The 27,319-nt window shown below is 44.5% G+C and overlaps 1 pseudogene; it reads left to right on the top strand.

Annotated features, from left to right (window-relative positions):
* Positions 1 to 11,644: 11,644 nt before the first annotated feature.
* On the top strand, positions 11,645 to 26,727 carry LOC100655027 (protein DGCR6-like; annotated as a pseudogene).
* The last annotated feature ends 592 nt before the right edge of the window (positions 26,728 to 27,319 follow it).

The following is a 27,319-nucleotide window of genomic DNA, read 5'->3' as shown; positions in this document are numbered from 1 at the left end:
ACAACCGATGGCTGCGCTAACAGGGAGCACAACAGAGAACCCCTGAGGGAGCAGGAGATCAGTGGGATGCAGACCCCAAATTCTCATAAAAAGACCAGACTTAATGGTCTGACTGAGACTAGAGGAATCCTGGCGGTCATGGTCCTCAAATCTTCTGTTGGCCCAGGAAAGGAACCATTCCCGAAGGCAACTCATCAGACATGGAAGGAACTGGACAATGGGTTGGAGAGAGATGCTGACGAACAGTGAGCTACTTGTATCGGGTGGACACTTGAGACTGTTGGCATCTCCTGTCTGGAGGGGAGATAGGAGGGTAGAGAGGGTTAGAAACTGGCAAAATTGTCACGAAAGGAGAGACTGAAAGGAGGGAGCGGGCTGACTCATCAGAGGGAGAGTAAGTGGGAGTATGGAGTGAGGTGTATATAAGCTTATATGTGACGGACTGACTTGATTTGTAAACGTTCACTTAAAGCACAATAAAAAGTATTTAAAAAAAAAGAAAAGGAAGAAAAATAGTGGCCTGTAAAAAAAGAAAATTATAGAGCTATATCCGTAATGAAATTAGATGCAAAAATGCTCAACAAATTTCTAGCCAATAGAATTCAACAACATAACAAAAAAATAACTCACCATGACCAAGTGGGATTCATACCAGGTATGCAGGGATGGTTCAACATTAGAAAACCAATTCATGTAATTCATCATATAAATAAAACAAAAAACAAGAACCACATGATCTTATCCATTGATGCAGAAAAGGCATTTGACAATGTCCAACACCCATTCATGAAAAAACTCTCAGCAAAATAGGAATAGAAGGAAAATTCTTCAGCATAATGAAGGGCATTTATACAAAGCCAACAGCCAACATCATCCTAAATGGGGAGAGTCTGAAAGTATTTCCCGTGAGATTGGGAACCAGAAAAGGATGTCCTTTATCATCACTCTTATTCAACATTGTGCTGGAGGTCCTAGCCAGGGTGATTAGGCTAGATAAAAAAATAAAGCATGTCCAGATTGGTAAGGAAGAAATAAAAGTATCTATATTTGCAAATGACATGATCTTATACACAGAAAACCCTAAGGAATCCTCAAAAAACTACTGAAACTAATAGAAGAGTTCAGGAGAGCATCAGGATACAAGACAAACATACAAAAATCAGTTGGATTCCTCTACATCAACAAAAAGAACATCGAGGAGGAAATCACCAAATCAATACCATTTACAATAGCCCCCAAGAAGATAAAATACTTAGGAATAAATCTTTACAGAGATGTAAAACCCCTATACAAAGAAAACTACCAGACACTACTGCAAAAAACCAAGAGACCTACATAAGTGAGAAAACATACCTTGCTCAAGGATAGGAAGACTTAAGATGGTAAAAATCTCTATTCTACCAAAAGCAATCTACAGATTCAATGCAATTCCGATCCAAAGTCCAACGACATTTTTCAATGAGCTGGAGAAACAAATCGCCCACTTCATATGGAAGGGCAAGGAGCCCCGGATAAGTAAAGCATTACTGAAAAAGAAGAACAAAGCGAGAGGCCTCACTCTACCCGATTTTAGAACGTATTATACCACCACAGTAGTCAAAACAACCTGGTAGTGGTACAACAACTGATACATAGACCGATGGAACAGAACTGAGAATCCAGACATAAATCCATCCACATATGAGCAGCTGATATTTCACAGAGGCCCAGTGTCAGTTAAATGGGGAAAAGACAGTCTCTTTAACAAATGGTGCTGGCATAACTGGATATCCATCTGCAAAAAAAATGAAACAAGACCCATACCTCACACCATACACAAAAACTAACTCAAAATGGATCAAAGACCTAAATATACAAACTAAAACGATAAAGATCATGGAAGGAAAAATACGGACAACGCTAGGAGCCCTAATACATGGCATAAACAGTATAGAAAACACTACTAACAATGCAGAAGAAAACTAGATAACTGGGAGCTCCTAAAAATCAAACACCTATGCTCATCCGAAGACTCCACCAAAAGAGTAAAAGATTACCTACAGACGGGGAAGAAGTTTTTGCTTACTACATTTCCAATCAGCATCTGATCTCTAAAATGTATATGATACTGCAAAAACTCAACTAGAAAAAGACATATAACACATTTAAAAAATGGGCAAAGGATATGAACATACATTTCACTAAAGAAGATATTCAGGTAGCTAAAAGATACATGAAAAAATAGTCACGATCATTAGCCATTAAAAAACCGAAACCTGTTGCAGCCGAGTCATTAGCCATTAGAGAAATGCAAATCAAAACTGTAATGAGATTCCATCTCACTCCAGCAAAGCTAGCATTAACCCAAAAAACACAAAATAATAAATGTTGGAGAGGTTGTGGAGAGACTGGAACTATTATACACTGCTGGTGGGAATATAAAATGGTACAACCACTTTGGAAATTGATTTGGCACTGCCTTAAAAAACTAGAAATAGAATTACCATATGATCCAGCAATCCCACTCTTTGGAATATATCCTAGAAAATTAAGAGTCTTTACACGAAGAGATACATGCACGCCCATGTTCACTGTAGCACTATTTACAATAGCAAAAAGATGGACGCAACCAAGGTGCCTGTCGATGGATGAATGGATAAATCAATTATGTTATATTCACACAATGGAATATTACGCATCGATAAAGAACAATGATGAATCCGTGAAACATTTCATAACATGGAGGAATGTGGAAGGCATTATGCAGAGTGAAATTAGTCACCTGCAAAAGGACAAATATTGTATAACCCACACCCAGTGCGGTCAAGTTGATTCCGACTCATAGCAAACCTATAGGACACAGTAGAATTCCCCCATAGAGTTTCCAAGGAGGGCCTGGCAGATTCGAACTGCCAACCTTTTGGTTAGCAGCCGTAGCACTTAACCACTATGCCACCAGGGTTTCCAAATATTGTATAAGACCACTATTACAATAACTGGAAGAATAGTCTAAACAGAGAAGAAAATATTCATTGATGGTTACGAGAAGGGGGAGAAAGGGAGGTAGGGAGAGTAGTTTTCACTAATGAGATAGTAGATAAGAAATCTTTTAGGTGGAGGGAAAGACACAATACAGGAGAGGACAGTACAAATGGACTAAACCAAAAGCAAAGAAGTTTCCTGAATTAACTGAACGTTTTGAAGGCCAGTGTAGCAGGGGTGGGGGTTTGAGGACCACGGTTTCAGGGGACATCTAAGTCAATGGACATAATAAAATCTTTTAGGAAAACATTCTCAATCCCATTTTGGAGAGTGGCAACTGGGGTCTTAAACTCTAGCAAGCCACCATCTAAGATGCATTAATTGGTCTCAACCCACCTGGACCAAAGAAGAATGAAGAACACCAAAGACACAAGATAATTATGAGCCCAGGAGACAGAAAGGATCACATAAGCCAGTGATGACATCAGCCTGAGACCAGAACTAGATGGTGCCCGGCTACAACCGATGACTGCACTGACAGGGAACACAACAGAGGACCCCTGAGGGAGCAGGAGAACAGTGGGATGCAGACCCCAAATTCTCATAAAAAGACCAGACTTAATGGTCTGACTGAGACTAGAAGGACCCCGGAGGTCATGGCCCCCAGACCTTCCGTTAGCCCAAGACAGGAACCATTCCCAAAGCCAACTCTTCAGACAGGGATTGGACTGGACTATGGGATGGAAGATGCTGCCGGTGAGTAGTGGGCTTCTTGCATCAAGTGGACGCTTGAGAGTATGTTGCTATCTCCTGTCTGGAGGGGAGATGTGAGAGCTGAGGGGGTCAGAATCTGGCTGAATGGACATGAAAATAGAGAGTATACAGAGGGGGTGTGCTGTCTTGTTAGGGAGACAACAGTTAGGAGTGCATAGAGGGGTGGATATAAGCTTTTGCATGAGACACTGACTTGATTTGTGAAAGCTCACTTAAAGCACAACAAAAACTAAAAAAAAAAAAGGGCAAAGGATATTAACAGGCACTTACCAAAGAAAAAATTCAGGCTGCTAACAGATTCATAAGGACATGCTCAGGATCATTAGCTATTAGAGAAATGCAAATTGAAACTACAATGAGATTCCATCTTACCCCAGCAAGGCTGGCATTAGTCCAAAAAACACAAAATGATAAATGTTGGAGAGGTTGTGGAGAGACTGGAACACTTATATACTACTGGAGGGAATGTAAAATGGTACAGGCACTTTGGAAATCAATTTGGTGCTTCTTGAAAAAGCTAGAAATAGAACTGCCATATGACCCAGCAATTGCACTACTTGGCATATACCCTAAAGAAGTAGGAGCCTTCATACAAACAGATACGTGCACAACCATGTTCACTGCAGCACTGTTTACAATAGCAAAAAGATGGAAACAACCAAGGTGCCCATCAAGGGATGAATGGATAAATAAATTATGGTATATCCACACAATAGAATACTACATATTGATAAAGAACAGTGATAAATCTGTACAACATTTCATAACATGGAGGAATCTGGAAGGCATTATGCTGAGTGAAATTAAAAAAACAAAACGTGAAAGTAGTCAGTTGCCAAAGGACAAATATTGTATAAGACCACTATTATAAGAACTCTAGAAACAGTTTAAGCAGAGAAGAAAATATTCTTTGATGGTTATGAGAGGGGGGAGGTAAGGAAGGAGGCAAAGGGATATTCACTAATTAGACAGTAGTTAAGAACTCCTTTAGGTTAAGAAAAGACAACACACAATACAGGCCAGGTCAGCACAACTGGGCTAAACCAAAAGCAAAGAAGTTTCCTGAATAAACTGAATGTTTTGAAGGCTAGAGTAGAAGTGGTGGGGGTTTGGGGGCCATGGTTTCAGGGGACATCTAAATCAATTGGTATAATAAAATCTATTAAGAAAACATTCTGGATTCCACTTTAGAGAGTGGCATCTGGGGTCTTAAACGCTAGCAAGCAGCCATCTAAGATGCGCCGATTGGTCTCAACCCACCTGGAGCAAAGGAGAATGAAGAACACCAAAGACACAAGGTAATTATGAGCCCAAGAAGCAGAAAGGGCCACATAAATCAGAGACTACATCAGCTTGAGACCAGAAGAACTAGATGGTCCCTGGCTACAATGGATGACTGCCCTGACAGGGAACACAACAGAGAACCGCTGTAGGAGTAGGACAGCAGTGGCATGCAGACCTCAAATTCTTGTAAAAAGACAAGACTTAATGGTCTGACTGAGACTAGAGAGACCCTGGAGGTCACGGTTCCCAGACCTGTTAGCTCAAGACTGAAACCATTCCCAAAGCCGACTCTTCAGAGAAAGCTTGGATGGGACTATAAGACAGAAAATGATACTGATGAGGAGTGAGCTTCTTGGATCTATGTAGGCAGCTCCTGTCTGGAGGGGAGATGAGAAAGCAGAGGGGGACAGAAGCTGGCTGAATGGACATGGAAATAGAGGGTGGATAGAAGGAATGTGCTGTCTCATTAGGGGGAGGGCAACTAGGAGTATATAGTACTAGGTGTGTATAAGATTTTGCACAAGAGACTGACTTGATTTATAAACTTTCACTTAACGCCCAATAAAAAATAAAAAAAGGTAAAACAATATATATTATACCCTTACGCTAACATTCAGTTTAAGCACTAAAATTAAAGGCATTAGAGAATATGAATGATAATAAAACATTGCACTTACGGGCTTTTTGCAGGGCTTATTTTTTTTTTATGGTCTTGGTTTTGTTTTTTTAACAAGGACAAGAGATCTTCAGGATTTCCTCACAAACTGTTAAACAGAAACAGCAGGAGTTTTGCTGTAATAAAGGGAAAACGAGAGAAAGAGAACGAAGTAAGGAAACTGTCTACTAACACCTGGCTCACGCATTTGCTGACGTAATAATAAAGCACCTCCATCAGAGATAACGCTGCTTCCCAATGACGGCCTCACGGTGATTAGGTAAAGCTGCACAGAGATTTCCAGCATCTCTATGTGGATCATAGTTGATGCTGTACTGATACAGGTCATAGTGGGGATGAGATGTCAGCCGGAAGTGGTTCTCAAATAAGCTTACCACATCACCTTCTGAACCTGAAAACTGAGCCACATATCCACACTGCAACAACAGAGTGCATCGCTGGACCCAAGACACTCCAAACACCACAATATTGAGAGCCATAGTTAGGTCAAACAAGGAGATTAAAAAAAGTTTTTTATACACTGACATCCAGAAATGCCTAACATCAATTTAGGTGTACCCTTATGAAAGCATGTATTTAGAAAGTTGAAATCTGATAAGATTAAAAAACTTAACGATTAAAATAGATCAAAGCAAAACCTCTGCAGCAGAATGCTTCCAAAAGAGGAGGGGAAATATATAGCAATACTCAATTAAATTTTTTTTCAGTATAACCAGATATCCAGAAGCCAGACCAGTGGCCGTCAAGTCAATTCTGACTCATGGCGACCCCATGTGTGTCAGAGCAGAACTGTGCTTCATAGAATTTTCAATGGCTGATTTTTTCTCAAGTAGATCACCAAGACTGTATTTCAAGGTGCCTCTGAGTGGGCTTGAACCACCAGCCTTTTGGTTAGCAGCAAGTGCGTTAACCATTTGCACCACCCAGGGACCAGTATAACCAAAAAAACCAAACACCCATTGCCATCAAGTCGATTCTGACTCACAGTGACCCTGTAAGACAGCAGAACTATCCCATAGGGTTTCTAAGGAGTAGCTGGTGGATTCAAACTGCCAACTTTTGGTTAGCAGCTGAGTTCTTAACCGCTATGCCACCAGAGCTCCAGTGTAACCAAAGAAATGAGTAATTTGATTTCACCCGAATAAGAGGAAAAGAGAAAAATGGAGAGTCCATTCAAGTTTCTAAAACAATCTGCATTTCTGCACAAGTGAATATTATTACAAGAATATGAAAGAATAACAATGAGGCGTCTCCACTTACAATGATGATATGAAGCTTTACGGAGTCTCTTAAACACAAACAGGCATCTTCTATCAAAGGCTTAAAACAAATTCCATAAAACTGAATTATTAGTGGCCAACATACCGGTTTTTGACTCCCTCACACGTTCCAAGTCTTGCCTAATATCCACCATGAGATCTCAAAAAGCTCCACTGAAGCCCTTCTTTCCCAGGGATACGGCCTGCAGTCCAGCTGAGAACTGAAGTTTTCCTACATATGAACAAATATAAAAGCCATGAATTTGCAGAGTAAAAAGGAAATGTAAATGGAAAGTAACAACAGTAGTCCCAGCTATTAAATAAAACGGTGAACCCTGTTTGAGGTAGAAAATAACTGCCAAAGGATTCAAACATTACTTCAGGTATGTGTGGCCAGAAAGGGGAATATTACCCAAAAGCTTTTCCCAGAGAGGCCCTGGGCCACATCAGCGGTTCCCTTAGCATCTCGTTCTCCCCTGCTATACTATCTGTCGTGTTTTATCAGGTATTTCTGCACAGAAAAAGATTCTTCGAAGCAGAAATCTTGTTCTGTCTCTACGTCTTATAACCCTATCACATGGCACTGCAGTGCCACCTAGTGGAAATCAGGAAATGCTTCATGTTTTGGGTGCCCTGAAGTCCATTCAACTCATAGCGACCCTGTGTAGAACAGAACAAATTACTGCCCGGTCCTGCACCATCCTCACAATCTTTGTTATGCTTGAGCCCACTGTAGCAGCCACTGTGTCCATCCATCTCACTGAAGGTCTTCCTCTTTTTTGCTGACCCTCTACTTTGCCGTGGCCCTGGTGGCACAGTGGTTAAGAGCTCAGCTGCTAACCAAAAGACTGGCAGTTCAAATCCATCAGCTGCTCCTTGGAAACCCTATGGGGCAGTTCTGCTCTGTCCTATCGAGTCGCTTTGAGTCGGAAGAGACTCAACAGCAATGGGTTTTCTGCTTTACCACGTATGATGTCCTTCTCCAGGAACTGGTCCCTCCTGAGAACATGTCCAAAGCAAGTGAGACAAAGTCTTCACCATCCTCGTTTCAAGGACCATTCTGGCTGTACTTCTTCCAAGACAGATCTGCTCATTCTTTAGCAGTCAGTGGTATATTCAATATTCTTCTCAGCGCCATAACTCAAAGGCATCAATTCTTTGGTCTTCCTTATTCATTGCCCAGCTTTCACATGCATATGAGGAGATTGAAAATACCATGGCCTGGGTCAGGCGCACCTTAGTCCTCAGAGTGACATCTTTGCTTTTTAACACTTTAAGGTCTTTTGTAGCAAATTTGCCCAGTGCAATACGTCGTCTGATTTCTTGACTGCTGCTTCTGTGGGCATTGATTATGGATCCAAGTACAATGAAATCCTTGACAACTTCAATATTTTCTCCCTTTATCATGATGTTGCTTATTGGTCCAGTTGTGAGGATTTTTGTTTTCTTGTTTTTTAATTGTGCTTTAGATGAAGGTTTACAGAGAAAATTAGTTTCTCATTAAACAATTAATACACATATTGTTTTGTGACATTGCTTGCCAGCCCCATGACATATCAACACTCTCCTCTTCTCAACCTTGGGTTCCCCATTACCAGTTTTCCTGTCCCCTCTTGCGTTCTTGTCCTTGCTGGTGTGCCTTTTAGTCTCGTTTTGTTTTACGGGCCTGTCGACCAGATTATTTGTACAAAGGGTCAATCTCAGGAGTGACTTCATTACTGAGTTAAAAGGGTATCTGTGGGCTATACTCTCAGGGTTTCTCCAGTCTCTGTCAGACCAGCAAGTCTGGTGTTTTTTTGTGTGAGTTAGAATTTTGTTCCACATTTTTCTCTAGCTCTCTCTGGATCTGTCTATGGTGATCCCTGTCAGAGCAGTCAGTAGTGGTAGCCGGGCACCATCAAGTTGTGCTGGACTCAGTCTGGTAGAGGCTGTGGTAGTTGCGGTCCATTAGTCCTTTGGACTAATATTTCCCTTGTGTCTTTGGTTTTCTTCATTCTCCCTTAGCTCCACATGGTGTGAGACCAGTGGATTATTTTAGATGGCTGCTCACAAGCTTTTAAGACCCCAGACACTACTCACCAAAGTAGGATGTAGATGTTTTCTTTATAAACTATGTTATGCCAGTTGAGCTAGATGTCCCCGATACCACGGTCCCTACTCCTCAGCCCGGTAATTCAGTCCCTCGGGAAGTTTGGTTGTATCTACGAAGCTTTTATGAACTTGCCTTGGAAAGTTGTGCTGACTTTCCCAGTATTGTGTGCTGTCTTACCCTTCAAAGTTACCACGTATCTATTGTCTATTTTGTGTGGCTTTTTGTTTTCTTTATGTTGAGGTATAATCCATACTGAAGGCTGTACTCTTTTATCTTCATCAGTAACTGCTTCAAGTCCTCTTCACTTGCCGCAAGCAAGGCTGTATTATCTGCGTGACGCAGGTTGTTAACGAGTCTTTCTCCAATCCTGATGCCACATTCTTCTTCATATGGTCCAGCTTCTCGGATTATTTGCTCAGCAAACAGGTTGAATAACTTTAGTGAAAGATACAACTGACGCACATCTTTTCTGATTTTAAAACATGCAGTATCTCTTGTTCTGTTTGAATAATTGCCTCTTGGTCTATGTACAGGCTCCACATGAGCACAGTTAAAGGTTCTAGAATTCCTGTTCTTCACCATGTTATCCATAATTTGTGGTGGTCCACACAGTCGAATGTCTTTGCATAGACAATAAACACAAGTAAACATCTTTCTGGTTCTCTCTGCTTTCAGCCAAGATCCATCTGACATCAGCAATGATATCCCTCATTCCACATCATCTTCTCAATCTGGCCTGAATTTCTGGCAGCTCCCTGTTGATATATTACTGCAACCATTTTTGAATTATCTTCAGCAAAATTCTACTTGTGTGTGATACTAGTGATATTGCTCAGTGATTTCTGCATTCTGTTGGAATGCATGAATGGACCAAAAAAAATAAATAAACCTGTTGCCCTGGAGTCAATTCTGACTCTTGGCGACCCCGTGTGTTACAGAGTAGAACTGTTCCATGGGGCTTTCTTGGCTCTAATCTTTATGGAAGCACATTGCCAGGCCTCTCTTCTGATGTGTCACTAGGTGGGTTTGAACCACAAGTCTTTAGGTTCGTAGTGGAGCACAAACAGCTTGCGCCACCCAGACAAACCATGAGAACTGGCTTTTGATTCTAGAAGACTCATCTCTTTTTTATTAACAGCAAATGGAAAAGGATTTCACACCATTACATTCTAAGATGCATATAAATGTAAATGTTCTACAGAGTCAACATTTGAGTGACAGCACAAAGCAATCTTTGAGTGAGAGGCGGTACTTTGTGAAGGAGCGTTTAGATACGATATGTAGACACTGTTCCCTGAGTGGCCAAGACTGTCCATGCTCTGGGGTATGAAAATGGTTTTCCTCAAAATGGTACCTCTGAGAGCTGTTATTTGTAGTTTAAAGTTTTTAAAGTCTGAGTTGGTACTAAGAAGAGCTATTTAACTGCATGTTGCACATAAAAGTTTTAAACTATTTTATGAATCTAAATTTCAAACTAGTTTCCTAACACATCCAGCAATGAAATTCATATTAAAATTTCAATTAAGGAAGACAGCAGACATCATTTATCACTTACGTGCCATGTGCTTTACATATAATATTTAATCATAACACCAGAAATGTGATACAGATGATAAAAAAAAATGGGTGCTTAGATTTTATGTTACTAGACTTCTAATTCTTCATTTTGTTGATTCTGGTTTTCTGTCCACTTATAATAAAAAAAAATCTACCTACATATTCTTTTTTTTTAAATATTTAAAACTTTAACCTACCACTTACCTACATATTCTTTTTTTTTTTTTTAAGTATGCAAAACTTTAACCCACCAGGATTTATTTAGCTCTAAGAGTCAAAAATCCAGTCTGGGGTTTAATTGCACTGAGTGAATCCTTGGTAAATGACATCATCTGAGCCTCTGTGCGCACATGTGTAATGAGGACAACCTGTCACCTTGAAGGACGATGCCACGTAGGCGAACATCAAGATATGCAATGGGCTGCTCAGCCTTTCAATGCAATGATCTAAGAACTCAAGTAAATAATGTTCCTAGAACCGCAAGTTAAATGAGAGTAGCGGTATACAGATGTGCTGTCTACACCTGAAATGCAATTACATCAAATCCACTACCAAATGGGGATCTACGTTTCTTTTCCAGAAGCCTAAAGTAGACAGTAACACACTGACAGCCAGATCACTCACTGCAGGGAAGGAGACATCTACAAGCTGCACTCTCTCCAACCTTCCAAACCTGTGGTAGGCCTTCAGTCATGAAACACCCTGCCACCCACCAGACCCTTCTCCTTCCTTTCACCTGGAGACTGAGATGCACCTTCTGCTCCTCTAGGTTGCCCGGGAATAACTAGCTGGCCTTCTCCTTGGGGCGGCCAGAATCTAGCCTGGAATTGACCTGGCTGCTGGGTCTGCATATTTTATCCAAACTCCAAGGGCGCGGGTGCAGGGCAGCAGGGTAATGGCCAAGGACAAGGCGGGATCCCTTGGGCACCTCCCCGTAGGGGCGGGGCGAGCCTCTTTCTGGACCAGCCTCCTTCCGGAAGAGGCGGGGCGGGAGGGCGGTCCTCGAGGCGGGCGGGCCGGGGGCGGGGCGAGTTAGTCCCGATGACGCAGGGGCGGGGCGAGCTTCGGCCGGGCGGGCGGCGGAGCGCACCGGGCTGTCGACTGAGGTAAAAGACGCGACGCGTCGCTGTGGCCGGCGGCAGGCGGGGCGCCAGCGAGAGGGAGCGCTACCCCGGCGCCTTCGAGGAGGCGGCGGACGGAGCCCGGCAGCAGGAGCGACATTACCAGCTGCCGTCGGCGCTGCAAAGAGCTGCCCAGGTGCACGACCGGGGGCGAGGTGGGCGGTGGCCGGGCCGAGGCGACCCGCGGCCCCTCCGCGCTCACGCGCCCTCTGTTCGTAGCTCCTGCCAGCGGCGCCTGTCCTACACCACGCTCAGCGACTTGGCCCTGGCGCTCCTCGACGGCAGCGTGTTCGAGATCGTGCAGGGGCTGCTGGAGACCCAGCACCTCACCGAGAAGCGCCTGTACAGCCAGCGCCTGCGGCTGCAGGACGGCCACCGAGGTGCGCGGGCGGGGCGGCGGGCCACGCAAGGGGTTCCCCGGGAAAGAGGACTCTCGGGATGAGCCCCCCGGCGGGCTTTTTTGGTGACAGATGAGGCTCGTCAGTTTTGTCAGTTGCCCGCGTAGAACGACGTCCAGAAACTCCTTGTTCGGACTCCTCGGTGCTCCCCACCTCCTCCAGGCAGGATGGCCCAAGTCCTTGGTGTTCGGCCAGCCCACGGGACAGACCTGGGTGGCTGCCGCCCGCGTGGCCCTTGACTGCCCCGCTGTGGAAGATGGTCTGTCCAGGACTGGCGCGTCCTTTGGGGCCACATCCCTCTCCGGCTGCGCATGGAATTCCCAGGAATTCCCTTTGACGCCTGAGACGTTTCCCCTGTGAGCCACAAGCGCAACCAATGCCTCTTGAGCCTTGGCAACTCCTAGGCGTCCCCACCCAGGAATACTGGGGACGCTGGGGCCCTTCCTGCAAGGGATGTAAGGCAGGTCCCCTAGCTCCATTAGGTTTCCCACTTTTGATTTTGTTTTCTCCAAAATTATTGTTAAAAAAAAAAAAAAAAGTTCAGACATTTAGAAAGGTTGAAAAAATAATACAATGGATACGTATATGCTTTCTACCTGCATTCAGCATTAACCAAACCAAAACCAAACCCACTGCCATCGAATCGATTCCGACTCATAGCGACCCTATAGGACAGAGTAGAACTGCCCCGTAAAGTTTCCAAGGAGCGCCTGGAGGATTCGAACTGCTGACCTCTTGGTTAGCAGCTGTAGCATTTAACCACTACTCCACCAGGGTTTCCTCAGCATTAACAGTTTGTCATATTTCTATACGTCTCTAAATGTATAAGAATATTATAATGCTTCACCATGAATCTATATTTTCTGTAAATTGGGAGGCATATCTAGAGGCCTGATTAAAAAACCCAAAAACCCAGTGCCCTCACAGGCCTGATTAGATCCAGATTAAACGTTTGTGGCAAAAATTCCTCCAAGTGATCCTGGGCCCCCTCTCTGTGGGGTCAGGTGATATTGGTTGGCCCCAGGATTAGTGTATTTTTATCAGGACTGGATGTTGGATTTTGTTAAATCCTTTTTCTGTATCTGTTGAGGTCATCATGTGGTTTTTCTGTTAATATGGTGAATCGCATTGGCTGATTTTTTTTAATTTCTGGGATAAACTGCATTCTTATGTAAATCCTACCTGGTCATGATATGTTGTCCTTTTTCTACATGCTGGATTCAGTTTGCTAAAATCTTAAGAATTTTCACCTCTATGTTTATGAAGGATATTGATCTGCATTTTGTTCTCTTGTTCTTTCGTCCTCTGATTTGGGTATCAGGGTAAGGTTGGCCTCAGAATGAGCTGAGAAGTCTTTCTTCAGTTTTCTGGAAGAATTGTGTACAGTGGGTTTTATTTCTTCCTTAAATTTTTGGGTGATTGTCTTTTTAAAATTTTTTATTGATGTATACACTTCAGAAATCTGAAGAACATATCTGATTATCCTTTTTTTAAATAATTTCTATTGTGCTTTAAGTGAAAGCTTACAAATCAAGTCAGTCTTTCACATATAAACTTATACACACCTTACTACATACTCCCATTTACTCTCCCCCGATGAGTCAGCCCTCTCCCTCCTTTCAGTCTTTCCTTTCGTGACCATTTTGCCAGTTTCTAACCCCCTCTACCCTCCCATCTCCCCTCTAGACAGGAGATGCCAACATAGTCTCAAGTGTCCACCTGATGCAAGTAGCTCACACCTCATCAGCATCTCTCTCCAACCCATTTTCCAGTCCAATCCATGTCTCTGACGAGTTGGCTTCAGGAATGGTTCCTGTCCTGGGCCAATAGAAGGTTTGGGGACCATGACCGCTGGGGTCCTTCTAGTCTCAGACCATTAAGTCTGGTCTTTTTATGACAATTTGGGGTCTGCGTCCCACTGTTCTCCTGTTCCCTCAGGGGTTCTCTGTTGTGTTCCCTGTAAGGGCAGTCATTGGTTGTCACTGGGCACCATCTAGTTCTTCCGGTCTCAGGATGATGTAGTCTCTAGTTTATGTAGCCAGTTCTGTCTCCTGGGCTCATAATTACCTTGTAAGGTTGGTGTTCTTCATTCTCCTTTGATCCAAGTGGGTTGAGACTCATTGATGCATCTTAGATGGCCGCTTGCTAGCATTTAAGACCCCAGATGCCAGACTTCAAAGTGGGATGCAGAATGTTTTCTTAATAGATTTTATTTTGCCAATTGACTTAGATGCCCCCTGAAGCCACAGTCCCCAAACCCCTGCCTCTGCTTTGCTGACCTTCGAAGCGTTCAGTCTATTCAGGAAACTTCTTTGCTTTCAGTCCTGTCCAGTTGAACTGACCTCCCCTGTATTGAATGTTGTCCTTCCCTTCACCTAAAGTAGTTCTTATCTACTATCTTATCACTAAACAACCCTCTCTCACCCTCCCTCCCCCCTCTCATAACCACTAAAGAATGTGTTCTTCTTAGTTTAAACTGTTTCTCAAGATCTTATAATTCTGGTCTTATACAATATTTGTCCTTTTGCAACTTACTAATTTCACTCAGCATAATGCCTTCCAGGTTCCTCCTTGTTATGAAATGTTTCACAGATTCATCACTGTTCTTTATCGATGTGTAGTATTCCATTGTGTGAATAGACCATAATTTATTTATCCATTCATTCATTGATGGACACCTTGGTTGCTTCCATGTTTTAGCTATTGTAAACAGTGCTGCAGTAAACACGGGTCTGCATATATCTGTTTGGTAAAGGCTCTTATGTGCCTAGGTTATATTCCGAGGAGTGGGATTGCTGGGTCATATGGTAGTTCTATTTCTAGTTTTTGAAGGAAACACCAAATTGATTTCCAAAGTGGTTGTACCATTTTACATTCCACATCCTCTCCAACAGTAATTATTTTGTGTTTTTTGGATTAATGCCAGCCTTGTTGGAGTGACATTTCTCTAATGGCTAACGATCAAGAGCATTTCCTCATGTATCTGTTAGCTGCCTGAATGTCTTCTTTAGAGAAGTGTCTGTTCATATCCTTTGTCCAGTTTTTAATTGGGTTGTTTGTCTTTTTGTGGTTGAGTTTTAGCAGTATCACCTAGATTTTAGAGATCAGGCGCTGGTCGGAGATGTCGTGGCTGAAATTTTTTCCCAGTCTGTAGGTGGTCTTTTTACTCTTTTGGTGAGGTCTTTAGATGAGCATAGGTGTTTGATTTTTAGGAGCTCCCGGTTAATCTGGTTTCTCTTCGACATTTTTAGTAATGTTTTGTATTCTGTTTATGCTTTTTATTAGTGATCCTAATGTTGTCCCTATTTTTCCTTCCATGGTCTTTACCGTTTTAGTCTTTATTGTTTAGGTCTTTGATCCACTTGGAGTTAGTTTTTGTGCATGGTGTAAGGTATGGGTCCTGTTTCATTTTTTTGCAAATGGATATGCAGTTATGCCAGCACCGTTTGTTAAAAAGACTATCTTTTCCCCAATTAACTGACACTGGGCCTTTGTCAAATATCAGCTGCTCATATGTGGTTGGATTTATATCTGGGTTCTCAGTTCTGTTCCATTGGTCTATGTGCCTGTTGTACCAGTACCAGGCTGTTTTGACTACGGTGGCTGTATAATATGTTCTGAAACCAGGTAGAGTGAGGCCTCCCACTTTCTTCTTCTTTTTCAGTAATGCTTTACTTATCCGGGTCTTCTTTCCCTTCCGTATGAAGTTGGTGCTTTGTTTCTCCATCGCATTAAAAAATGTCATTGGAATTTGGATTGGAAGTGCATTGTATGTATAGATGGCTTTTGGTAGAATAGACGTTTTTACTATGTTAAGTCTTCCTATCCATGAGGAAGGTATGTTTTTCCACTTGTGTAGGTCTGTTTTAGTTTCTTGCAGTGGTACCTTGTAGTTTTCTTTGTATAGGTCTTTCACATCTTTGGTAAGATTTATTCCTAAGTGTTTTATCTTCTTGGAGGCTACTGTGAATGGTATTGATTTGGTGATTTCCTCTTCGATGTTCTTTTTGTTGATGTAGAGGAATCCAAGTGATTTTTGTATGTTTATCTTGTAACCTGAAACTCTGCTGAACTCTTCTATTAGTTTCAGTAGTTTTCCTGAGGATTCTTTAGGGTTTTCTGTGTATAAGATCATGTCATCTGCAAATAGAGATAATTTTACTTCTTCCTTACCAATCTGGATGCCTTTTATTTCTTTGTCTAGCCTAATTGCTCTGGCTAGGACTTCCAGCACAATGTTGAATAAGAGTGGTGATAAAGGGCATCCTTGTCTGGTTCCCCTTCTCAAAGATAATGCTTTCAGACTCTCTCCATTTAGGTTGATGCTCAGTGTTGGCTTTGTATAAATGCCCTCTATTATGCTGAGGAATTTTCCTTCTATTCCTATTTTGCTGAGGGTTTTTGTCGTGAATAGGTGTTGGACTTTGTCAAGTGTCTTTTCCTCATCAATTGATAAGATCATGTGGTTGGTTTTTGTCTTTTGTTTTATTTATATGGTGGATTACATTAATGGTTTTTCTAACATTGAACCAACCTTGCATACCTGGTATAAATCCCACTTGGTCGTGGTGGATTATTATTTTGATATGTTGTTGAGTTCTATTGGCTAGAATTTTGTTGAGGATTTTTGCATCTATGTTCATGAGGGGTAAAAAGTCTGTAATTTTCTTTTTTTGTGGTTCTTTACCTGGTTTTGGTATCAGGGATATGCAGGGTTCATAGAATGAGTTAGGTAGTATTCCATCCTTTTCTATGCTTTGAAATACCTTTAGTAGTGGTGGTGTTAACTCTTCTCTGGAAGTTTGGTAGAGATCTGCAGTGAAGCCGTCCGGGCCAGGGCTTTTTTTTTTTTTGTTGGGAGTTTTTTGATTACTTTTTCAATCTCTTTTTTTGTTATGGGTCTATATAGTTGTTCTACTTCTGATTGTGTTAGTTTAGGTAGGTAGTGTGTTTCTAGGAATTCATCCATTACTTCTAGGTTTTCAAATTTGTTAGAGTACAAGTTTTCATAGTAATCTGTTATGATTCTTTTACTTTCAGTTGCGTCTGTTGTGATATGGCCCATCTCATGTCTTATATGGGTTATTTGTTTCCTTTCCTGTATTTCTTTAGTCAGTCTGGCCAATGGTTTATCAATTTTGTTAATTTTTTTCAAAGAACCAGCTTTTCGCTTTGTTAATTCTTTCATTTGTTTTTCTGTTCTCTAATTCATTTAATTCTGCCCTAATTTTTATTATTTGTTTTCTTCTGGTGCCTGATGGATTCTTTTGTTGCTCGGTTTCTGTTTGTTCAAGTTGTAGGGACAGTTCTCTGATTTGGGCTCTTCTTTATGTATGTGTGCGCTTATCGATATAAATTGACCTCTGAGCACTGCTTTTGCTGTGTCCCAGAGGTTTTGATAGGAAGTATTTTCATTCTTGTTGCATTCTATGAATTTCTTTATTCCCTCCTTAATGTCTTCTATAACCCAGTCTTTTTTCAGCAGGGTATTGTTCAGTTTCCAAGTGTTTGATTTCTTTTCCTTGATATTTCTGTTATTGATTTCTACTTTTCTGGCCTTGTGGTCTGAGAAGATGCTTTGTAATATTTCGATGTTTTGGATTCTGCAAAGGTTTGTTTTATGACCTAATACGTGGTCTATTCTAGAGAATATTCCACGTGCACTAGAAAAAAAAGTATACTTTGCAGCTTTTGGGTGGAGCGTTCTGTATAAGTCTTTGAGGTCAAGTTCGTTGATCGTAGCAATTACATCTTCCGTGTCTCTATTGAGCTTCTTACTGGAAGACCTATCCTTCACCAAAAGTGGTGTGTTGAAGTCTCCTTCTATAATTGTGGAGATGTCTATCTCACTTTTCAGTTCTGTTAAAGTTTGTTTTATGTATCTTGCAGCCCTGTCATTGGGTGCATAAATATTTAACATGGTTATATGTTCCTGGTAAATTGTCCCTTTAATCATTATGTAGTGTCCTTCTTTATCCTTTGTGGTGGGTTTAATGTTAAAGTCTATTTTGTCAGTAATTAATATTGCCACTCCTACTCTTTTTTGATTGTTGTTTGCTCAATATATTTTTTTCCATCCTTTGAGTTTTAGTTTGTGTCTCTAAGGTGTGTCTCTTGTAGGCAGCATATAGGCGGATCGTGCTTTTTTGTCCAGTCTGAGACTCTCTGTCTCTTTTTTGGTGCATTTAGTCCATTTACCTTCAGTGTAATTATAGATAAGTATGAGTTTAGTGCTGTCATTTTGATGCCTTTATTTGTGTGTTAATGACTATTTCATTTTTCACTTTTTTGTGCTGAGAAGTTTTCTTTGTAAATTGTGTGTTCCTCATTTTCATAGTAGTTGAATTTATGTTTGCTGAGTCATTATGTTTATCTTGGTTTTTGTTTTGAAGTATGGAATTGTTAGGCCTCTTTGTGGTTACTTAATATTTACCCCTATTTTCTAAGTAAAAACCTAACTTCTTTCTTCCTATATCACTTTATTTTCCTCTCCATATGGAAGATCTGTGCCTCCTGTATTTAGTTCCTCTTTTCTGATTATTGTAATCTTTTACATAATGACTTCAATGATTCCCTGTTTTGAGCATTTTTTTTCTTTTAAAAATTAATCTTATTTTGTTTTTGTGATTTGCCTATTTGAGTTGATATCAGGATGTTCTGTTCTGTGATCTTGTGTTGGTATCTGATATTACTGATTTGCTGACCAAAGAATTTCCTTTTGTAATTCTTGTAGCTTTGGTTTTTGCAAATTCTCTAAGCTTGTGTTCATCTGTAAATGTCTTAATTACACCTTCATATTTGAGAGAGAGTTTTGCTGGATATGATTCTTGGCTAGCAGTTTTTCTCCTTTAGTGCTCTATATATGTCATCCCATTGTCTTCTTGCCTGCATGGTTTCTGCCGAGTAGTCTGAACTTATTCTTTTTTTTTTTTTTTTTATAATTTTTTGTGCTTTTAGTGAAAGTATACAAATCAAGTCAGTCTCTCACACAAAAACCCATATACACCTTGCTAAAAAAAACACCTTGCTACACACTCCCAATTACTCTCCCCCTAAGGAGACAGCGTACTTTCTCCCTCCACTCTCTATTTTTGTGTCCATTTTGCCAGCTTCTAACCCCCTCCGTCCTCTCATCTCCCCTCCAGGCAGGAGATGCCAACATAGTCTCAAGTGTCCACCTAATCCAAGAAGCTCACTCTTCACCAGCATCCTTCTCCATCCCGTTGTCCAGTCCAATCCCTGCCTGAAGAGTTGGCTTCGGGAATGGTTCCTGTCCTGGGCCAACAGATGGTCTGGGGGCCGTGACCACTGGGGTCCTTCTAGTCTCAGCCAGACCATTAAGTCTGGTCTTATGATAATTTCGGGTCTGCATCCCACTGCTCTCCTGCTCCCTCAGGGGTTCTCTGTTGTGTTCCGTGTTAGGGCAGCCATCGGTTATAGCCGGGCACCATCTATTTCTTCTGGTCTCAGGATGATGTAGTTTCTGTGAACTTATTCTTATTGATTCTCCTTTGTAGGTGACTTTTTGCTTATCCCTGGCTGCTTTTAAAATTTTGTCTTAATCTTTGGTTTTGGCAAGTTTGATGATAATATGCCTTGGTGATTTTCTTTTGGGACCTATCTTGTATGGTGTTCGATGAGCAGCTTGGGTAGATATCCTTTCATCTTTCATAATGCCAGGGAAGTTTTCTGCCAACCGATCTTCAACTGTTCTCTATTTTCTGTTATCCCCCCAGTTCTGGAACTCCAGTCACAAAAAAGTTATTCTTCTTGGTAGATTCTCACATGATTCTTAGGGTTTCTTCATTTTTTAAAATTCTTTTATCTGAATTTTCTTCAACTGCATTGGTGTCAATTGCCTTATCCTCTACCTCCTCCACTCTGCATTCCAGTTCCTCGATTCTGCTCCTCTGACTTCCTGTTGAGTTGTCTAAATCTGTAATTTTATTGTTAATCTTTTGGATTTCTGATTGCTGTCTCTCTATGGATTCTTGTAGCTTTTTAATTTTTCCACTATGTTCTTGAATAATCTTTTTGATTTCTTCAACTGCTTTATCAGTGTGTTGCTTGGCTTTTTCTGTAGATTGCCTTATTTCATTTCTGAGGTCATCCCTGTTGTCTTGAAGCATTCTGTATATTAGTTTTTTGTATTCTACATCTGGCAATTCCAGGATTGTATCTTCATTTTGGAAAGATTTTGATTCTTTAATTTGGGGATTCGTAGAAGCAATCATGGTCTGCTTCTTTATGTGATTTGATAATCGACCTGTGTCTCTGAGCCATCTATAAGATATTGTAATAATTTATTTTATATTTGCTCACTGAGTCTTATCTTCTTGTTTTGTTTTGTTTCAGTATTCCCAGCTGGGCTACTAGATTGCACTGTCTTGATTGTTGTACCTTTGACTCACTTCTGTCCTATTACCAGCTATTTTGAGCTGTTACCAGATATATGAGCCTATGAGTCCATTCACTATTCTTGAATAGAATCAGCTTAGGTGTCCTGATTGTGGGTCACCTAGTGTGTGGTGTAGGCTGTCACCTATTAACTTAGAGGAGTAGTGGTGATGGTTGTATGCACCAGATTCTAGTAGCGGCAGGGGTCACACTCCAAGGAGGGCAGGATGCTGACAGCCTTCCCCCACGTGCCAGTGAGGTAGGAGTGTCTCTATTCTTAGAGCATTTTGGTGGGTGGGCTCTGCAGCTGTACCTTAGGCACCCAATGTTTGTACCTCTAAAGATTGGTAGGCATCACTATCCTCAGACCCCTTTAGCAGGTGGGTAGGTGGTTTGGGTGGAGCTTCAGCCCTCAGTTCCCTGCTGTGGATCAGTGAGGGGTCTGTTTAACAGGTAGAGAAATATCAGACCTCCAAAACTTGTCTTTCCACTGCTTTGCTAAAACAATTATAGTCAGATCTCTATCAGAATTGCCTTTACATTATAATAGCCACCTGGTTCCCTGTATGGATGAAAGCCAAAGCCTGTGGATCTCTTTTGCTTGGCTGGAGCTGGTTCTATATTATTATTCCAGTTTAGGGAAGTCAGGGAATGGATTCCTCCCCCCCCCCACCCCCACCCAAGATTGTTAAATGCTGCTTCTCTCAGGCCAGGAGAATGGGTTAGAAAAAAAAACCCAACAGAGCATGTCACTCCCTGCCCCAGGAAGTTCCAATGTTAATGAAGCCGCCCAGGGCAGGGAGGGGAGGGACCAGATAGATAGGAGGGAGTAACCAGCAATCTAGACAAAGTTACTTACCTTGCTTGGTGAAGACTGTTTTATCTGATATTCCAGAGGGGCGTGTAGCCTGTGTGAGCTGGCTGGGTCTAGATTGCCCCCAAGAGTCAGGGCTGCTGTCCTGTGCTTCTGCTGTCTCAGGAAGCCATGATCAGCTTCTCCACTCCTAGTCCAAAGCCCAGTGCCAAGGATTTCTGGCTGGGACGCTGTGCTCCAGGCTCGAAAACCAGTTGCTGCTTCCCTGTGGTTTCTACTTCTCTCAGCCGCGTCAGTGTGCACCCTGTGTGTGCTTGCTGGGTTTCTGGCCAAGGTTACTCCAGGGGGTTAGGGCTGCGTCCCGTGCTTGAGCCATCTCAGGAAGCCATGATCTGCACCTCTATTCTTAGTCCAAAGCCCAGCACCAAGGTTTTCTGACTGGGACGCTGGCTCCAGACTTTAAAAACAGTCGCTGCTTCCCTGTGGTCTCTCATTCTCCTGTCAACCACGTCAGTGTGCAGCCTGCTTGCGCTGGCTTAGTCTCTGCTGAGGTTACTCCAGGGAGCTAGGGGTTAAGGCTGCGTCCCATGCTTGCCCCGTCTCAGTAAGCTGTGATCAGCCCAACCACTCTGGTACCAGGGAACTGCAAGGGCTCGAGGCTGTGGCGTGCGACGCCAGTTGCAGAAGCAGCCGCCGCTTCAGCATGCGGCTTTTCGCTCCCCTGTCACTCAGGTCAAATCCTTAGTTCAGTGTTTGATGGTCAGGGTTCGTAGATTGCCATGTATGTGATTGATTCACTTGTTTTTCTGAGTCTTTGTTGCCAGAGGGATCCGTGGTATCGTCTACCTAGTTAGCCATCTTGGCCACGCCTCTGATTATCCTTTTTAATGCTCAAGTTGTACCATATGTGACCAGGAGAGAATATCAGGTGGCTCCCTGTCCTTTGGATGTGTCCCCATCGTTCTTTGAGTACTTCCTCACTTTCTGATATGGGAAGGTGTTCATTCATGCACACATCTTCTTGTCCTTGGAATTGCCATTTCTCCGTGGAGCCCTGGTTCCCCTTAGTGGGGTGTTTTTAAAAACTCTCTGTACACCTCATTCTTTGTCCTTCAGAAAGCTTGGGCATGTTTTTGGTGCTGCAGCCATAGACAGGAAACCCTGGTGGAGTAGTGGTTAAGAGTTTAGCTGCTATCCAAAAGCTTGGCAGTTCAAATCTACCAGGTGCTCAATTGGAAGCCCTATGGGGCAGCTCTACTCTGTCTTATAGGGTCACTATGAGTCAGAATTGACTCAACAGCAATGGGTTTGGTTTTGCAGTAGGCAAGTGCCTTTTCCTCCTAGCTGATTTAGCTGGTGGTGAATGGCTATCTTTGCATTGCTTCGTCATTACTAAGTCCCTTCTATCCCAGAAGCAGGTGCAGCTCTCTTCTTACCTTTTGGTTCCTTAGCCAGTGGAAAGTGGGAATTGACCTGGGCTTCGTGGCAACATTTGATAAATGGAGCAAAGCAGCTGAAGTGTCCCTGTATTTGTCTGTTTCCTTTCATTTTGCCTCTTTATTGAATACACTGTAACCAGGTAACCATACCTACCAGTACCAGTTGCTGTCAAGTCTATTTCAACTCATGGCAACCCCATCTGTATCAGAGAAGACCTGTGTTCCATAGGGTCTTAAGTGGCTGATTTTTGAAAGTACCTAAATTGATCACCAGGCCTTTCTTCCAAGACATCTCTGGGTGGACACAAACTGCTGATCTTCTGATTAGCAGCTAAAGTATCAACCAGGAGTCTCTTGTCCCTGTGTATGGAGATGTCTTGAGGGTGGCTCTTGGTTTAAAACACATTTAATGTGATAAATGAAGTGTGCACAGAATGCCAAGAAAAAGGAAGTGGAGGCTGTGGGCATGGTAAGTGCCAGGCTGCTGGCAGTGAGATCCCACAGACCCTCCCAAGAACAGCTGTAAGTTGAGGTGTCTTCCCAGGACCAGAGTGTCAGGTTTTGTGTTTTCTAACAGTTGAGGACCCCTCTGTACCACAGAGATTTAGCTGTTTGACGCTTATGGGTCTGGGGCTCTGGCTCATGATCTTCCATATTCTCTTTTCTTGGTGGTTTCTCTTCATCCCATGAAACCTTTCTTTTCTGTCTATTCCTGTTAGACTGGACAATTGTGCACAAGTCTGTGTCTGACACAGTTTAGCGGGGACCATGGGAGCATTGTGTGGTAAATCCCTCTCTGAGCAACACAGATTCCCCGGCACTGAGTCTCTCTCGGCTCATACGACATAAAGGTTCCTACTTGGGGTTTTCTTGCCATCATTTTTATTTTGGCGGATTGCCTTGTCATCCGAGGTAGCGTCTCCATCTTGTTTATCAAGGCTGCGTCGTCTTCATTTGAGTGATGATTTTATCAGAGGTTTGCTTTTCCTGTTACTGCAGAGTCTCTCTCTCTCCTGTTTTGTCTCACTGCCCAGGTGTGCAGTCAGGATTCCGGCAGGCCTGGCATGCACATGCAGTGTGAGATGGTGGGTTCTCCAGCACCCATCCTTGGGCCACTCAGGGTCCTTGCCCATCCCTGTGCTCTGGCTGCTGTGAGGGGACTGGGAGCTGTGGGCGGGGGGCAGGGACGGCTGTGCCCCTCCTGAAGAGCAGCATAACCACACCCCTTAGTGGGCGGCAGCTGCCCGCTACCCTGCCCAGTGACCCATCTTTCCTCCTTGTTTTCCAGGTTTTTGCCTGGGATGGTGGTCTCTGGGCATCTCTGTGGGTACCTGTGAATGATGGAATGGTTGGCCTGTGGCCATCTGAGCGAGGAAGCCTCCAGACTACAGCCTTTCTCCTGGTGTGCCTCCTCCCACTCCCTTAGTCTTCTGAGCCTGGCCTACAACCGCTGGCCTGTCCCCCCTCCCCCGGTAACCTCTGTCCCTCTGGGGAAGGGCACTGCCCCAGGTGAGGGCGGCCTGGGGGCTGGTGTGGGCCAGAACTCTAGCCACCTTTCTGGTACAGGAAGTGCCTGCCTACTTCCCCCTGGGCTTCCCATCTTCCCCTCTGGCCTGGCTGCTCTGTAGTGTAATGCTGGGGCCTGGACAGCGTGGGTGGGCATGGAGGAGTGAGGCATGCCCTGGGCCTGCCCCCGTCCCCACCACCTGCTGAGGGTCCCTCCCTTCCCTCCCCAGTGCTCACACAGGCTCTGCTACAGAAGCATGAGGAGGCACAACAGACCTGCCAGCCCCAAAACCAGCCCTTGCTCCAGGTGGCACAGCAATGTGAGCTGGAGGTAATGAGTAAGGCTGAGTCACCAGGGCCTGGCCCCTTCTCATGGGCACCACATGGGCTGTGCTGACTGGGCCGCAGTGGAGGTACTACGGGTGGCTTCAGACCTGGATGGCTACACTGGGTGTATCCTGGGACAGGCAGCTGAAGGCTGGTGAGTCCGTGGCCCTTTACTGTCGGGTACAGCATGCAAGATCCCATGTGGGGTGAGGGCATGGGACAGGGTGGAGAAGAGGACCTGTCTGTGATTTCCCTGCTCCTCCAAAGAGTGGATCATGTTGGGCCGGGGCCATGCACAGAGCACATAGCAGAGCAGGTATTAATGTGAGGGCATGATGTGGCAGGCCCAGACCTCCTCCACACCTACCTCCCCAGTAGCCTCGAGGGTGCAAGGGCAAAAGTGGGGTGGTGACAGGGCCAGTCAGGCAGAGGCCCATCCACCCCTGCCTGCTGACTCCCAGTTCTGTTTCCGTCTGACCAGTGCCAGGCCCTTAAGTCACACAGCTTCCTGCACCTAGGGATCTCCAGGTCAACCTGGAGACTGGTATATAACTGACAGAGAGGAGGGCAGGTAGCCCACAGAAATGTGTGTGAGGTAGCCAGGGATTGCAGGAAAGCCCAGAGGAGGTGGCCCAAGCCATGGATCAGCACCAGAAGAACACCTGGCAGGAGTCACCTACAGGACAGAGGAGAGTGTGAGGAGGGCAGGCCACTGTGCAGCCCTTCTTTAGTGTGGCTGAGAACAGAGGAAGAGGCCTAGAGGTGGTTAGGGCCACCATTGGTAATCTCAGGGCTGGTGCCAGTTAGGCCAGAGGGCTGGGGAAGAAGGTAGCAGTGAGTGTTGGCGGCATAGGTGGGTGGAGGGCTGAGTGCCCCAGAACTGCCCTCAGGTGCCCTCGTTGTGGCAGGCAGTGGAGCATTGGATCCGGGAGGAGCGGTGAACTATGGACGAGAAGGTTGTCTTGGAGCTAGACTGGATAGTGGTGGACCAGCAGAGCACACTGGAGAAGGCGAGTATCACTGGCTTCTACGTCACCACAAACCCGCAGGTCAGCTTCCTTAGGTGATGCTGGTCCCAAAGGCTCGATTCCAACTGGGAATTTACGGCTGGTCGCTGAGAATTCAGGCCTAGGGTTTGTGTAGGGGACGGGGGATTGAATTGAGACTCCAGGAGGGGGCTCTGTCCCAGCCTCTGAGCACAAAGGGGTGAGCCTGCTGGCCACAGGGACGTTCCTACCTACCCTGGGCCCAGCCCTCCGTTCCTTTTCAGCGTGTACCTCCGTATACACTGAGCCAGGGCAACTGCAGGCCATATTGTGGGGTGTATGTAGCCTAGGTTCTGCCCCTTCACCCAGAAGTCAGCCCAGTCGTCTCACTTCCTGGCACCCTCTAGGCCCTAGTTCCTCCTTCTGAGTCCTTGGGAAAAGGCAGTCTCTGAGGCCTTTGCTGGGACTACAGGGGTGCAGTATTATTCTGGCCCTCACAGGGGACCCCCTCTATACCTCAGGAGCTGGTGCTGCATATGAAACTGCTGAAACTAATCTGGAAGCTGCAGCAGAGGGGCTGCCAGATGGGGAAGGCAGCCCTGGGACCACGTGGGATCTCTACCAGTCAACCACTGCCCAACCTGGCTGGGAGGGCAGCCTTGTTCCACTGTTGCCGCAGGCAGCATTGAGCTCATCTTCCTGACGTCTGGCCCCCTTCTTCCCAACTTGCCTGTACCTACCACTCATCTTTGCCTAAGTTTTCCTGTCCAAATGCTAGGATGCTGAGTAAAAGGGAGAGTGAGCATAGCCTGTTTGCTGTCTGCCCCAGGGCTGAGTGGAGGCTGGAGGTTCTAGCACCTTCTCACTCCACTGGGCATTTTCCCAACCTTGACCAAGCACCAGGCTTTGTTCTTGTTCTGATCTTGGTCCCTCCATTGGCATCTGCAGCCTTTGTGCAAGAGGTTCTAAGGCCCTAGCCCTATGTGTCCCGGAGAAATAAAGACTCCTCAGTGTGACCTGTACTTTGTTTCTGTGACAGCCACGTGGTACCTGCCATGACTGGGGCCAAGTAGAGCCCTCACCTGGTGGCTCTGTGGCCTATGGAGGAGCCAACTGAGAATGGTGCTGGGCACAGACCCCACTCAGTGCAGCTATGTTGCTCCAAAGGCTACTGCCTGGGACTCCCCTCCTCCTGCACCTGTGTGCCTGTTCCTGCTCCAGCCTCCTGGTCTTCCCTTCTCCAGCTCTGGTCCCACAGCACTGTCACTACCAGTGACCATGCAGGTCCTCCCGTCTGAGCCCCAGGGCCCAAGGTCCACATCTAACCTCTGTGTGGGGCTGGTGGAGAGGGCAGGAAAAGGCCAGGTGGCATGAGGGCAGGGAGCTGGTGGCAGTCCTAGACCTATTCAGTGGCCTGCTGGAGCAGCAGCTGCCCAGTGTGTGTCACTGGGGCTGCTGGAGTGAAGGCAGCTGAGCAGCAGGAAGGGTCAGGGAGAGAAAGTGGGGAAGGATGGGGAAAGCTCCTGGGCCCGCCCTGGAAGCATAAGGACTCTGCTCTTGCCCTGGCCAGGGGAGGGGGGCCTGGTGGGTTATGGAGGGGGCAAGAGGAGGCTGGGTCTGCACTGCAGACTGAGGGAGGTGCTGGCAGGCCTTGCCCCACCCACCCGCCTACCATAGGCCTGACCTCCAGAGCAGATGATGCCGGGAGGCTAGGCCTGAAGGTGGAAC

Source organism: Loxodonta africana, chromosome 19, assembly GCF_030014295.1.
Source record: "Loxodonta africana isolate mLoxAfr1 chromosome 19, mLoxAfr1.hap2, whole genome shotgun sequence".
Classification (NCBI taxonomy): Eukaryota; Metazoa; Chordata; class Mammalia; order Proboscidea; family Elephantidae; genus Loxodonta; species Loxodonta africana.
Note: the sequence above shows the minus strand (reverse complement) of the source record. Positions and strands in the feature narration are given on the sequence as shown.